We start from the raw sequence: 14,790 nt of genomic DNA on the forward strand, positions 1-14,790 counted from the left end.
TCTTATATACATATATTATCTGTATATGAATTTTTCTATCATCTATCTGTATCTCTGTATATATAATCTATATATCTAAATGTCTATCTACAAAACCAGTGCACATTTATATAGTCATATATAAGTGTTTGCTCTTCTGATGAATGTTCAATTCATCTTCAGATGGTGCTATTGTATTATGTTTCAAATTTACTTTTTTAAAAAATTCTTAGATTAAATGTTCTTATCTTTTTATCATTCTGGTTTCTCATATATTTTTAAAAATCATTTCTTAATTTTTATCTGCAGTTTATCATTTATATTGACATACATGCTTTAAAATAATTACTGGATGACAATGTTTTACTGTTTTATGTATTTTCTATCATATATTTAAACATGTAGGGCATGTTTTATCACTAAACCCATAATTTTGTTTAATTTGAAAAATCTACTTATATTTGTATATGCTGTTATTATTGAGTGTTGTTTAATTCATCCTTATACTAGGCATAAATTTAATATTCCATGTTATTTATTTTTTCATCTGTTTTTAAATTGAAGTGTAGTTGATTTACAATATTGTGTTAGTTTCAGGTGTACAGCAAAGTGATTCAGTTAAACCTATATACATTCTTTTTTAATATTCTTTTCCATTAAGCTTTATAGGAGGATATTGAATATAGTTCCCTTTGCTATACAGTAGGGCCTTGTTGTTTATCCATTCTGTATATAATATTTTACATCTGTTAACCCCAAACTCCCAATACATCCCTCCCCTACCCCTCCTCCCCCTTGGCAATTCAAAAGTCTGTTCTCTGTGCCTGTTTCTGTTTCATAGATAAGTTCATTTGTATCATAGTTTAGATTCCACATATATGTGACATCATATGGTATTTGTCTTTCTGACTTACTTCACTTTGTATGATAATCTCTAATTCCATCCATATTGCTGCAAATAGCATTATTTCATTCTTTTTTTTATAACTGGGTAGTATTCCATTGCATATATATACCACATCTTCTTTATCCATTCATCTGTCGTTGGATGCTTAGGTTGTTTCCATGTCTTGGCTATTGTAAATAGTGCTGCTATGAATATACGGATGCACATATCTTTTAAAATTATAGTTTTGCCTGGATATATGCCCAGGAGTGGGATTGCTGGATCATATGGCAACTATATTTTTATTTTGGGGGGAACCTCCATACTGTTTTCCATAGTGGCTGCACCAACTTACATTCCCACCAACAGTGTAGGAGAGTTCCCTTTTCTCCATACCCTCTTCAGCATTTGTTATCTGTAGACTTTTTAATGATGGCCATTCTGACCAGTGCGAGGTGGTACTGTATTGTAGTTTTGATTTTCATTTCTCTGCTAATTAGCAATATTGAGCAGCTTTTCATGTGCCTGTTGGCCATCTGTATGTCTTCTTTGGAGAAATATCTATATAGGTCTTCTGCCCTATTCTATGTTATTTCTGATTTTTTTTCACTTTTAGGCTTTTAATGTGTCTTGTATGTATTTTGTAATTCCAATTATGCTTTTCACAATAAAAGCCAATACATAAAATGTAAAGAGTAATATCTAATTTCCCTAGTATATCTGTTGGTATAAATATGAACAAATTGCATATGTTTAAGTCTGTGAAAATTTTTATTCTTTTCTGGTGACAGTGTCTATTTTTATTAATTATACATTCTTCTAAATTACCATATTTTATATGCCTTGCTTTAGATAGGACATGTCTATGTGTTAATTTGTTCTTTTAGAGTTATTTTGAGTAGTCATGCAACTTAATAATTCCTTATGAAATTTAAAATTACTAATTAAATACATTTTTGTTAAATTTTATTAAAATTGTGTTAAATTTATAAATGAGTTTGGTAGAAGTTGACATCTAAACAAATTGTACCTTTCAATCTCACACAAATTTTTTATCTTTCTCTTTTTATTTGCACTGTGTGTTAATATCTTATATTTTGTTAGATATATTCCTAAGCATCATTTATTTTGGTGCTTTCATTAACATAATCCTTTTTAAATTAAAATTTCTGATTTTAATTGCTGGCAAGTAGAAATGTTATGGATTTTTGTATGTTTGTCTGACTTCTGCCAAAACTGATAAACTAACTTATTAATTCAAATATTCTGTCATTGGATTCTCTTGGATTTACTGTGCTGAAAACTTTATCAGCTGTAAATCACTGCAACTTTTTAGTCTTTACTTTCTACTCTCCATGCTTTTCAGTTGTCCTCTTATCCTCTCTCCCCTCATTCTTCTCTTTTTTCTGCCTTCTTATTTTTTAAACCTTATTATATTTAATAAGGACTTAGGAGTTAAACTAAAATATTAAAGAGGTGGAGGAATATAGAGTATTTTTAATCTCTAACATGTTAATATCCCTTTGGTCCTTATTATCCTTTGTCCTCTCCCTACCCCTCCTCCCCTTTTTTCCCCTCCTCCCTAGAATATTATTATTTTTACTAGATGTAGTGTTTCCATTTCACTTTTTTCTTTGATTCAATAAAATTTAGACATTTTCTTTTAAATTTCAGACAAATAGATTTGAGGAGGTAGGACTACTTAGGTGATTTAGGTTTGTAAATGTTTTTTGAAAAGAATGTTCTGTCTACATTTATTTGTGTGTAAGCTTTTAATTGTGTTCTTCAAATATATTCTACATTTTCTTACTTTTTGTCAGACTATATGTTTCAAAGCAAGGAATTTTAAAACTTATAGTTTTGTGAATTTTTCACATCTCTACTGAATTGTCTCAGAATTTGCATTTTGTATTTCAATTTAAGGTATATTTGGTACATAAAAAAATTATGATTATTTTATCTTTATGGATATTATTCATTTAATCATTAGTTAAATATTCACTCTTATTCTCACTTATTTTTATCTCAGTTATGTTATGCTGCAGTTGATAGTGATATACAAACTTTTTGAGAGTTGGAAATATTTGCCAGGTAGATAGATAAATATAGATATACATAATGATATTATTTATTTGTTTAAAGTTAATACTTATTTAGCTAATCAATGTATTGACCAAGTTCTTTGTCATTGTGTCATGTATCTAATTCTGCATTTCTGTTTCTTTTTTTCTTTTTTCTAAGGCTCAACATTCTGGGTTTCCTATGGGGAGATGTTTAGAGTTTTATTTATATAATGAATTATTACTTCAGAAAAAAAAAGTCCGAATTTTCAAATACATAGACGTCATTACTGATTTATCTATACTAAATTTGTGGACAGCTTATCTATTACATAAAGTATTTTATGTCTATAGTTATAAGTGATTGACAAGTCCTTTTTTAACAATTTTTTAAAATTTTGGTGAAATATAACAAAATTTACCATCTTTAACCATTTTAATTGTACAGTTCAGGGGTATTAACTATACTCACTTTTTTTGTGTAACCATTACTACCAACCATCTCCAAACTCTTTTGTTTTGCAAAACTGAAACTCTGTATCCATTAAATACTAAATACCTGCTCATTCTCCCCTTACCCCTGCCCCTGAAAACCACCACTCAAATTTCTGACTGAATTTAACTACTCAAGGTACCTCATATAACTTGAACCATGTAGTATTTGTCTTTATAGGAGTGGCTTATTTCATTTAGTTTAATGTCCTCAAGGTTCATTCATGTAGTAACTGTGTGTCAGAATTTTCTTCCTTTTTAAAAGTGAATAATATTCCATTGTATTTGTATACCATATTTTCTTTATACACATCTCTGTTGATGAACACATGGCTTGCTTCTACCTCTTGGATACCGGGAATAATGCTGCTATGACCATGGGTGTACAGATATCTCTTTGAGACCCTGCTTTCTATTTTTTGGTGTATATACACAGAGGTGAAATTGCTTAATCATATGGCAATTCTATTTTTAAGTTTTTACAGAAGTGCCATACAGTTTCCCATAGCAGCTATACTATTTAACATTCCCATCAACATTATACAGGATTCCAGTTTCTCCACATCCTCACCAGTACTTATTTGCTGTTTTGTTTTGTTTTGTTTTATAGTAGTCATCCTAATCGGTTTGAAGTAATATCTCATTGTGGTTTTTATTTGCATTCCCTAATGATTAATGATATTGAACACCTTCCCATGTGCTTGTTAGCCATTTGTATATCTTCTTTATAGAAATTTATTGAAATGTTTTGCCTATTTTTGAATCAGGTCGTTTATTTTTTGTCATTCAGTTATAGGCAGTCCTCCTGGTTTTCATTTCAAAAAGGTTCTTGTAGAATACAATATACATGTGTGTATATACATATATGTAATATATATAGAGAGAAGATAGTGTTTTAATATAATAATAGAATATTATAAGATGATATAGCTACATTTAAATTGCATGAAGGTTATTATAATTCAATGGAATACTAAATTTTCCAAAGAAAATAGTAAATGGTATATAAGAGATAAATATTTTCTGAAATGAAATAAATATGGAATATAACTGAAAATATTTTCCTCAGTCACCAATTTAATTCATTTTTTGTAAAGAAGTACTAAACATATTCTGCAATAAAAATTTTTTTTGGTCAAAACTCATAGGCCACTAAGAAATGTAATATACTCATTTTCTTTTATCTTGCTTTTTATCCCCTTCAAATATATTGTGATTAAATAAACACTACAAACATATTTAGGTACTAAAATATTGGGTTACTAATATGTTAAATTAATATAAATGAAAGCATAAATTCATGGATTTGAAAGTAAAAGTTACATTGATCCTTATACCAAAGAGTAGCATCTTTGAAAATATCACCATGATAACAGAAAAAATAATGAAAATGAATTAGAAAATAATATATGCACTTAGGGTAATAATGGGGATGGACTTCCCTGGCTGTCCAGTGGTTAAGTCTCCACTCTTCCACTGCAGGGATCACAGGTTCGATCCCTGGTTGGGGGACTAAGATCCCGCATGCCACGCAGTGCAGCCAAAAATATAAATTAAATTGAATAATAAAGGGGAAGTACATGCAGATGTAAACATTATAAAATAGTATATTTAATTTGATATAAGCACATTCTAAAGTCTCAAGTAGATGATTTGACAAGAAAATATGAATTTTTAAAAATTGTGTGAAGCAGAAGCAAACCTGGATGGAATCTGTAATGTATAATGATCATAAAACCAAAACAAAACCAAACAGAAATATAAAACCAAAAAAAGCTTAGTATATTTTAGGACAGAAAGCTTAGGATTGGCCCCAAGACATTGAAATTTAACTGACCTCAACTAATTCTAAATTCTGCAATTAAAATTGTGGGTTTTTTTTTTTAACATACTTCACAGTATTGAAATTAAAAAGAGCTTAGAATAATTGGTGAAAATAGAAAACTCTCAGATGTCTTTCATTCTTACTGTCATCCATCTGTGAGCCACATCAAAAATTACACTTAATTTGAGGTCACATTTTCTGACTGATTTCCCTAATGTAGCAAATTTTATATTTATGACTATGCAAGTATTATCTACAACATGGACATTTGTATGGTCCAGTGGTTAAGGATATAGGTTTCCAAGTCAAAATATCTGATTAAATGTTTGCTTTGCCACTTATTCTCCATGTGAACTGAAGCAGATGTCTTAAGTTTCTAAATCTGTGTATTTTTATTTATATTATAGGAGCTATTATGATAATAAATGGCCATCTTTCATAGAATTACTGTGAAGACTAAAAGAGTTAGCATACATGAAGTCACACATACTCTAAAAAGTTCATGGTACGAAAACACATCTAGAAAAGAGGATTGACTAGCACAACAAGATTTGGGGTGAACGAGGGTCTAAAGCCCAGATCTACCACTTACTAATTTCTTACAAGCTAATTGCACTATAAATTTGTGTGTTTATATTTAAAAAGGAAATATTATTTATTTCATTTCCCAAGGATTGTTTTGAGGTTTTAATTATTTAATTCATGCAAAGGGCTTTGTACAGGGACTAGTAAAGGAACAAGGTCAATATCAACTATTGTTTAAATAAACTATAACCATCAAAATATTGTTTTTGCAATATCTTCTTTTTATTCGCATGTACCTTACCTCACCCTCACTGTAAACCCAATTCATGTTTCCCACTGTGTGTGGCTGCAAGCTGTATGTACATGACTGGTTGAAGGGTGATTATGAAAGCACACACACATAGACACACATAACACAAGTATAAGACACAATACTTGTGTGTGTGTACACATATTTACTTCATACAGATTATGAATATATTCATCTAATTTATTTGAATTCTTCCTGAGCTACCTCACAGTAAGTATCATGACATGATACTCAATTCAGGCTGTGACTTGGAATTACTCACTCATACACCAGTATGATTAAGAAGTCTTATAGTATGTCAGTTTGATAGATTTTGTAGGTTACTAAAATTGTTACTTATTTTACATTCCCTAGTTTTTTCCAATTATTTTTTATTGTTTTAAAACACTTTCAAATATTTAGAAGAGATTTATAGGCAAATCAACAGCTTTGCAAACATCATTCAAGGCTTCTAATATAATTTGCTCCTGGTTCTAGAAACATCTGTCATTTGATACAATGTTTTATGTTAATTCATGGAAAAAAAGAAAAATATCACATAAAATGAGATATATTTTATTATAATAAATTATGGAAACATAGTTTTATGGAACCAACTTAAATACTTACTGGTATTGTAAACAAGTTTAGGAAGATAAATGCCATTTTTAATGAAGAATTTTCTCACAATTGTGTTATGAAACTAAATAATACATGAATATGTCAGAACTCAACAAATTTTATACAAAGTGTTTTTCACTGGGTAAATTCTAGAAGTTCAGAATGAGATCACTATGTCTCCTCATTAGGGTTTTAAAAATAGAAAATTTACCTAATTTACCTACGTCATGATTCAAGAAAACTTCATAAGAATGACGTTCGTTAAAAAAAGAAAAAATGGAATTTAGTTTTAGACAGAACAGAAACTTTTCATTTTTAGTTAAATTGCAATAAACTGTATTGTCAATGAAAGTTTACCTAAACTTTGTTAAATTATCAAGCCCACAGTTTATTTTTAAATGAATCATATTTTATATTATTTATCTCATACAACACATAGCACCTTAATTTTATACTATTTTAGAGTTATGAGCCACTTTGAATAATTTTCTTAATATTAATTCTATAATGTGTAATATATACTTGTTTAGCTATAATGGTCTTTCTCAATGTGTTTTAAAATTCATATCAATCAGTTTTTAATTTCTTCTAAAGAAAGGCATATGTTTATGATCATATAATTGCTCTAAATTGTGTTTAATATTATAGAAGATTGAAATAAGTTAAAGACTCTGAATAGCCAAAGCAATCTTGAGAAAGAAAAACGGAGCTGGAGGAATCAGGCTCCCTGATTTCAGACTACACTACAAAGCTACAGTAATCAAGACAGTAAGGTACTGGCACAAAACCAGAAATATAGATCAATGGAACAGGATAGAAAGTCCAGAGATAAACCCATGCACCCATGGTCAGTTAATCTATGACAAAGGAGGCAAGGATATACAATGGAGAAAAGACAGTCTCTTCAACAAGGGGTACTGGGAAAACTGGACAGCTACATGTGAAAGAATGAAATTAGAACATTCTCTAACACCATACACAAAAATAATCTCAAAATGTATCAAAGAGCTAAATGTAAGACTACAGACTATAAAACTTTTAGAAGAGAATATAGGCAGAACACTGACATAAATCACAGTAATATCTTTTTGGATCCACTTCCTAGAGTAATGAGAATAAAAACAAAAGTAAACAAATGGGACCTAATTAAACTTAAAAGCTTTTGCACAGCAAAGGAAGCCATCAACAAAACAAAAAGACAAACCGCAGAACAGGAGAAAGTATTTGAAAACAATAAAACTGACAGGGGATTAATCTACAAAATCAAATATAATTCATTAAAAATTAATTTAAAAAATTTCTGTAAGCATCAAAAAAAAAAAAGATGTGGTACATATACACAATGGAATGCTACTCAGCCATAAAAAAGAATGAAGTAATGCTTTTTGTAGCAACATGGATGGACCTAAAGATTATCATACTAAATGAAGTAAGTCAGAGAAAGACAAATATCATATGATATCACTTGTATGTAGAATCTTACAAAAATGATACAAATGAATTTGCTTACAAAACAGAAACAGACTCACAGACATAGAAAACAAACTTATGGTTACCAAATGGAAAAAGTGGGGGGAAGGATAAATTAGGAGTTTGTGATTAACATATACACACTACTATATACAAAATAAAAAGGACCGACTGTATATAGCACAGGGAACTATACTCAGTGTTTTGTAATAAGCTAAATGGGGAGAGGATCTGAAAAAGAAATGATATATGTATAGCTGAATCACTTTGCTGTACACCTGAAACTAACACAACATTGTTAGTCAACTATATCCCAGTGTAAAATAATTTTTTAAATCAAATAAATGGTTTGAATGCAATGGTTTATTAAATATGAATATTAGCATATAATGATTTACTACATAATATAATATGTACTTCAATAATGCAGTGCAGAAATGTAAAAATATTTTCAAAATATGTTTGGGTGTAAACTGTACCTAACATTTAAGCTTGATGTCAGGCCAACTCCATTTGTTTACTAGATGCTCTATTATTCAAATCAGAAAATAGAAATGTACAAAATGAAAGTCAACAACAATATGCTTTCTGAATCTAGGCAGGATATATCTGAATGCAGAGATCACAATTTACTTACCAGGTGAATATGCCTGTAACTAGAACATTGTTATTTATTATTCCAGGGTAAATCTTAGACAATCATGTTGTATTGCTTCAATTGCTTCACCAATGCTCCAGCAATGCTTTGTAACAAACACTCCCAAGCTCAGTAGTCTCAAACAACACGTTTTTCTCTATTACAGGTCTATGTATTAGTAGAGTGGCTCTGCTTCAAGGGTACTGGCCAACTTGGTTTGGCTTCGGGCTGCAGTAGGTTTCAGGTCTGTTCCTGGGTCTCTACATTCTCTTTGTACCAGCAGCTAGCTAAGCATGCTTTTTTCATGACAGATCATTAAAGCACAAACTGGAAACAAACAATGCTTCTTAAAGCCCTGGCTCAAAACTGGCCTGTAGTCTGCCCATATTTTCTTGCCCAAAGCAAGTCATGTGAATACAGACAAATCAGTGGGACTGAAAATTATATAAAATAAAGCATGTGGAGCATTAAAACCTCACATGGCAAAGTGTGAACATATAATTCCAATACAGGGAGAGAGTAGAAAACTGAGGATAATAACCCACCTCCCCCCTCACACACACACACAAACCTAGTCATTCTGTCCAAATTTAGGAATCAGACAAGAAGATATACCTCCTCAGTAGTGGGGTGAGGAAAAAGTTAGTAAGAGGCTTAGGGTTACTAATGTGTCTCTGTTCACAATATAAAAATATCAATAACAGGGAAGAAAAATTCCCCTTTAAAAACTGGTACATAATTATTTCTGTACTGAGTAACAATGATAATACAATCAGCATAAAAACAAGTTTGATTTAAATAGGGCCTTTTCAGAGAGTCAGGAAGGATAATTTCATCTTGACTGAAAATGAGAGACAATGATTATTTTAGATGTCAAAGATCACACACATTGCAATTTCTACAGGCCTCATTCCTTGACAGCTTAAAGAAATTTAGAGGAATTGAAACAAAGATTCCTTCGACCCGCATTGTTCTACTTTGAAGTTATTACATCACAGATTTTGCCGCAAAATTTATGTTGGCACTAAGGCCCTTTACAGAATTTGGACTTTTAACAAGAAAATACTATTCCAAGATGCATTGTGTGTGAGCGAATTGATTGTCTCATCTTTGGATACTGCTAGTTGTACTGTACTGCAGGAGAATTTAACCAGACAAAACAGTGGTATTTACGTTGTCAGATTATCAGCTCAAACACTTTTCAGGGGTGATAGTTTTTTAAAAAAACTTAAATGAGGCTAAAAAGGGAAAAATAAATATAGAAACATGTTAAGTTTTTCTTAAATGCCTTTTTGGAGTATACTTTAAAATAACTCCTGGAATGAATAATATATAATATATATATTATATATATATATATATTATATATATATATATATATTATATATATAATATATCTAGATAGAAGCAGAACAAAGAGCCTACCCCTGAATCTTTGACTAGATTAGAATCTTTGTTCTAGATTAGTATCTTTGTTCATCTACCTGCTTTAAAATTTCCTTTCCTTTCAAAAACTGACATAAAACTAACTGACTTCCTACAGCACCATTCACAAAAAACTTTTCATAAAGTAAGCAAAAATAGGTGATTGTGGTTGATGAAGGTTAAATTTTGCCTGTAGCAAGAGATTTTTGTTTTTAATATAGATTTTTGCTGAAATTTTTAAAGATGATAAGCTACTTTTGTTTTATTAAGGTATGCATATCCACTCAACACTGAGAATATTGATATTTTAAAGTTAATAAATTTCATTAGCAACTAAATATCACTTGTTCATTTAATATATTAACAATTTTTTAACATCTTTATTGGAGTATAATTGCTTTACAATGTTGTGCCACTTTCTGCTGTACAACAAAGTGAATCAGCTATATGTATACATATATCCCCATATCCCCTCCCTCTTAGGTCTCCCTCCCACCTTACATATCCCAACCCTCTAGGTGGTCACAAAGCACTGAGCTAATCTCCCCATATGATGCAGCTGCTTCCCACTAGCTGCCTAGTTTACATTTCGTAGTGCATATATGTCAATGCTACTGTCTCATTTCAGCCCAGCTTACCCTTCCCCCCCCTTGTCCTCAAGTCCATTCTCTACATCTGCATCTTTATTCCTGTCCTGCCCCTAGTTTCATCAGAACCTTTTTTTATTTTATTTTTTAGATTCCATATATATGTGTTAGCATATGGTATACGTTTTTCTCTTTCTGACTTACTTCACTCTGTATGACAGGCTCTATGTCCATCCACCTCACTACGAATAACTCAATTTCATTTCTTTTTGTGGCTGAGTAATATTCCGTTGTATATATGTGTCATATCTTCTTTATCCACTCATCTGTCAATGGACACTTAGATTGCTTCCATGTCCAGGCTATTGTAAATAGTGCTGCAATGAACATTGTGGTACATGACTCTTTTTGAATTATAGTTTTCTCAGGGTATGTGCCCAGTAGTAGGATTGCTGGGTCATATGTTCCTTGCTAAAAGGTATTACAAAAGGGATATATTACAATGTATGAGATTCACAAAAATATAGCATGAAAAACAGAACAATTACTTAAAAGAAACACAAAAAATCCTTGTAGATAAGTTTTTGCAAATTCTAAAAATAAAATGGTATAATGTAGTTAATCATGAGCTAAATGATATTCTTATGCAAACAGTTGGAAGGATTTCAAACACAGTTTCTTATAACACTCCTAAATAGAAGTTAATGGCAATATATTCGTTGCATTCTGATGGTTATTTTTTTAACAGGAGTTGATTGTAGATTAATGGATGTGTTTCACAATTGTTACAATAGCTTTTTATTTCTTATTTATGCTTTTGGAAGCTATTACAAAATTGATTGCTAAACTGTGATCTGTTGAGAATGTATTATCTACCATGCTCTGTGCTAAGGGTTAGCATACAATTGGTCTTTTGATGCTTTTCAAGAGACTTGCAACTTTTTTTTTTTACATCTTTATTGGAGTATTGCTTTACAATGGTGTGTTAGTTTCTGCTTCATAAAAAGGTGAATCAGTCACACACACACACATGTTCCCATATCCCTTTCCCCTCACGTCTCCCTCCCTCCCACCCTCCTTATCCCACCCCTCTAGGTGGTCACAAAACACCGAACTGATTTACCCGTGCTATGCGTCTGCTTCCCACTAGCTAACTATTTTACGTTTGGTAGTGTATATATGTCCATGCCACTCTCTCACTTTGTCACAGCTTACCCTTCCCCCTCCCCATATCCTCAAGTCCATTCTCAAGTAGGTCTGTGTCTTTATTCCTGTCTTACTCCTGGATTCTTCATGACATTTTATAATTTGCTTTAAATCACACAAGTAAGGATTAGTGTACAGATTCAAACTCATACTCTAGCTATGTTATTTTAATCCCTGTGTAATATAACTTAGTTCCCTGCAATAAACATTCCCAAATGACATAATGATTGTGTATCCAAAATGATTTAGATATGCATCTGTCAATGAAGGTGATTTTCATCAGCACAAATTCACTGTGCATCTATACTGATTCTTTTTACTGTTATTAGATAAACAGTTAATGACTATACCCATAATAGAAGTGGCAAAAAAATGAAGGTACTGGGCACTCTGCAGAAAATTAAAAATAAAAGTTATCTTTTTTGCTACAAACAAACCAATTACATAGAAAGTATTTTCACATTTCACCAAGATAATATTCATAAAGGCTATCAACATATCCTTAAAGAGGCATTCTACATCTAAGTAAATTTGGGAAACACTGAATTAAACACATTTAAAACTCTTGCAGGAATTTTCAGAGCATTTAATATGCAAACTCATAAATGTATGTCACTTAGAAGTTAATATAATATTCACCATACCTCCAATTCAAATTGTTATAGAATCACTGTTTCCCTCCTCACATTTTTTTAATCTCAAGGAATTAGAGTTTCACCAGTACATGCATTGCAGTTAGAGGAAGACTGGGATGATATAAGAAAACTTCAAGGCAGAGGTTGAAGAAGTTGTGCAAATGGTTAAATTCATCTAATTGGAAGAAGAGCACAGACATTTCAGCTATTTTGTAATGAAAAACTCAAAGACAGTGAAAAAAATGTTACTTGATTAGAAGGCTTCCATGTAAGAACGTATTATTTCTGCTGTCATTGAGATAAACGTCAGTGGACAGTGAGGAAATGAAATGTTGAATATAGATTCAAGGAACAATAAATGAATAAGGCATCTCAAAGCAGTAATAATGTAGAGAAAATATTGTAATAAAAATTGTATTATATTTAGTAATAAGTATCAAGGAGGTGGAGAAAAAGACAATAATACATGTAAAAGTGAAAGGGAATAATTTGTAGATCAAGGACCTCGAAGGTGCCTATCCTTGGAAAGGGTATGGGATGCTGCTTTCTATGAGGCAGAAAGGCACTAACTCAGAGGTTCTCACCTATGACCACTTGCTCAGCATCTGTCTCCTGGGGACTTGTTTGAAATTCAAACTCTTAAGCCTCTGTCTTAGTTTGGTTTGCGATAACAAATTTCCATAGACTAGAGGGCTTAGACCAAAAATATTTTTTCTCACAGTTTTGGAGGCTACAAGTTCAAGATCAGGGTGCTAGCATGAGCAAGTTCTTGGTGTGAGCCTTTCACCTGGTTAAGAGAGGGCTGCCTTCCTACTTACCTCTAGAAGTGGAGGGGTGGGTACCTGGAAATCTGTGTTTTTACAAGCCCTTCCAGGTGTGTCTATTTTTTCCTTAATTTTGAGAACCAATGCATTTGATGTTAATTCTGAGGATATATTGATGTTTTCAAAAGATAGTGTATCTTCAAAGTAGTTGACTTGAAAAGCTCAGAAAATATAATGATCAAAGCTTCAGCCTTTAAGAAAGATTAGATTAGGTCACTGATTGAGAATGAAGAAGAGTGAGGATTAAGGACTCCTGTGAAATGCAATGCAATGTTTACAAGATATAAATTAAAGGAAAGAGGAAGATACCAATGAAACAAGAAAAGATGAAGTATTTGATTTACTTAAACCAGTTTCTCAAAAAATGTTCTGCAGGGACTTCACTGGCAGTCCAGTGTTTAAGACTCCACATGGGTTTGATCCCTGGTTGGGGAACTAAGATCCCACATGCCATGTGGTGTGGCTAAAAAAAAAAAAAAAAAAAAAATCTACAGCCTAAAAGCATGAATGGTGAAAGCAGACAGAATGGATGACACATAATCGGGTGTATTTTTCTTTTACTGGCTTTGCTCGGGTTCTCCAGAGAGCTTGTGATTCTGTTGTGCTATTAACTTTGAAAATAACAACCATTTTTAAAATGGATTATTTTGCTATTGAGGTTGTATGAGTTCTTTATATATTTTGGATACACACCCCTTATCAGATACATCATTTGCAAATATTTTCTCCCGTTCTGTACTTTGCCTTTTCATTTTGTTGATCATTTCTTTTGCTATGCAGAGGCTTTTTAGTCTGATGTATCACACTGGTTTATTTTTATTTATTTATTTTTTTGCAGTACGTGGGCCTATCACTGTTGTGGCCTCTCCCGTTGTGGAGCACAAGCTCCAGATGTGCAGGCTCAGTGGCCATGGCTTACGGGCCTAGCTGCTCCGTGGCATGTGGGATCTTCCCAGACCGGGGCACATACCCACGTCCCCTGCATCGGCAGGCGGACACTCAACCACTGTGCCACCAAGGAAGCCCCTACACTGGTTTATTTTTTATTTCATTGATTGTGCTTTAGGTGTCATATAAAACAAAAAATCATTGTCAAGACCCTTTCAAGGAGATTTTTCCCAGTGTTTTCTTCTAGGATTTTTAAGGTGTGAGGTTTTACATTTAAGTCTTTAATCCATTAGAGTTATTTTTTTTGAGTATGTAAGATAGAGGTCTAGTTTTATACTTTTACATGCAAGTTCCTGATTTTCCTAGCATCATTTGTTGAATATACTGTCTTTTCTCCATTGAGTATTCTTGGCTCCTGCTATCACCAAATAGACGAAGACA

Source organism: Mesoplodon mirus (assembly GCF_964341445.2).
Source record: "Mesoplodon mirus genome assembly, chromosome: 5".
NCBI classification, from domain to species: Eukaryota; Metazoa; Chordata; class Mammalia; order Artiodactyla; family Ziphiidae; genus Mesoplodon; species Mesoplodon mirus.